Genomic DNA, 1,973 nt, shown 5'->3' with positions numbered 1-1,973 from the left:
TTTTCTCCTCCAGATTGTTCATCCAGCCTATCTTATTTAGACAGACCTACGGAGATAATAACATGCACAAAACCAAGCAACAATATACAACAAAACACCACCAACAATAAACCAATGACAGAAAAAACCACAACAAGAAAGAAAAGCTTGTCATTAGTTCAAGGACTGGTTGTTGGCCTTTACGAGTGTTTTTCCAGTCTAGTCTGTGGGGGCACCAAGCCCTGCCCCAAAGTCCACCTTTGGCATGCCCTGGGGACCTCGCCGCTTCTCTCTCCTGCTGTTCTGTTGCACCCCTTTAATGTTTTACCTCGGGGTGGTGGGATCTTATCGGGCTCAATTCCCACACTGTGTCTCCAGTGTTGTCCCCTGTAGGGCTATGGGTCAGTGAGGGACGCCATGTCTCATAGTGGGGCCTGCCATGTGGTCTGCTCTGTGGACTGGTTGCTCTGAGCGGGAACATCGTCCTCAAGGCCTAGTGGGCCAGGATGTGCTCCACTCTCTCCTCCTCCCCTTTCATCTCCTGTGTGCTCCGATCAGATATGTCCCTCTCCCATAGGTGCAGGTTCATTGCCGTCCTCTGAAATAAATTCTTCTGGGTGGTTTTAATTCTTGATTTATGAATTTTTGAATCAGAGTTTGTTTAGTGTGCTCAGAAAAGGTATTTTTTGCTTTGCTTCATTTTCTAACCACTTTTTAGGATCAAAGGCTACACATATCTGAATTAACTATTTCTTAACTCTAAAACGAAAAATAAAAAAGCGAACTTAGAATCAGTAATCTAGGTGTTAGAAGTACAGACAACCTTACCCATTTTCATAATTAAATTATTCAAAAACGCTGCATTTATCACTACAATTGCTTAAACTCGTTTGGTAGTTCTACTGGCACACTTAATCAGGAGGCTGTTGGAGCCAACATCATTCTCACAACTGATGTGCTGTAAACCAAAACTGCTTAAAATTATTTCTGTTTTCACAGCCATGTTCTTTTTTTAATTCAAAACTGAAGACTTAATTTAGTGAGCCTCAGTCTATTAAGATATAATTGAAAGATATTGGCGATGACCTAAACCCCATGGAACGTTCACGTATTGGGTGTTTTGAATTTGATCTAACACAGTCACCTCTTTGATGAGTTACTGAGAAAAATAAAATCTAGCATGGATTATTTTTCTGAATATCCTTAAATGATAAATTATGAGATGCACATTGGTATCTATTCATAAGGTTTAGGAAATCATGGTGACGTGTAGTGAATGCTCTCAGAGTCCTGCTCACTTGGGAGTGGAGCTCAAGAAGACACAGCTGACTGAGTTTATGTTTCCTTAGTGGAGCAGGTAAGAAAAATATAAGCTAACAATACGTTTATTACAAGATTGGTCACTAGTAGTAGCTTTTGCCTCCCTTTTTAATTTTTTCTTAAAATATGGAACGCTTCGTGAATTTGTGTGTCAGCCTTGTGCACGGGCTGTGCTTGTCTTCTCTGTATCCTTCCAATTTTAGTACCGGTGCTGCCGATGTGCGCTCTGCCTCACTTCTTCTTCAGAGTAATGACAATCAAGATTGTACCTGCAGGGGATCTGTTGTCACTCCAGGCTGTCAATTCTGTAAAGTGACTTTAAATAGAATATTAATAAACATGAAATCCTCTATTAGAGTGGAAATATAATCTTAGATATCTTTTTCATGCTTAGATTTGGAATATCTCATTGTCCAGCCAAAATTAAAATTAGGAATATATTTCTAAGGCTGATTTCTTCCCCTTTTTTGGCTGATTTCTTCTTGACACATGGCTCGCAAGCATAATTCTGAAGCATTTTTTCCTCATGTCATCAGCTTTGGGTCATCATAACTAAATTTAGGAATTTCTAGTGAAAACAGCGTGAAAAGCTTTATGATGCTTATTATATTAATATTACATGCTTTCTAGTATTTTCATTATTGTTATCTTACTGGAAGTAGATTTACATAGTT

The 1,973-nt window shown here is 39.1% G+C and overlaps 1 protein-coding gene and 1 non-coding gene across 2 annotated transcripts in view; one reads left to right on the top strand and one right to left on the bottom strand.

Moving 5' to 3' along the window:
- PRKD3 (protein kinase D3) overlaps positions 1 to 1,973 on the top strand; it is an 82,800-nt gene that overhangs the window by 65,020 nt on the left and 15,807 nt on the right. The window lies entirely within an intron of this gene.
- On the bottom strand, positions 1,420 to 1,524 carry LOC115868453. The gene has a single exon (XR_004045604.1). It is a non-coding gene; the product is annotated as a U6 spliceosomal RNA (small nuclear RNA).

Source organism: Echinops telfairi, unplaced genomic scaffold (genome assembly GCF_000313985.2).
Source record: "Echinops telfairi isolate 266 unplaced genomic scaffold, ASM31398v2 ScPeMD7_10;HRSCAF=50, whole genome shotgun sequence".
NCBI classification, from domain to species: Eukaryota; Metazoa; Chordata; class Mammalia; order Afrosoricida; family Tenrecidae; genus Echinops; species Echinops telfairi.
Note: the sequence above shows the minus strand (reverse complement) of the source record. Positions and strands in the feature narration are given on the sequence as shown.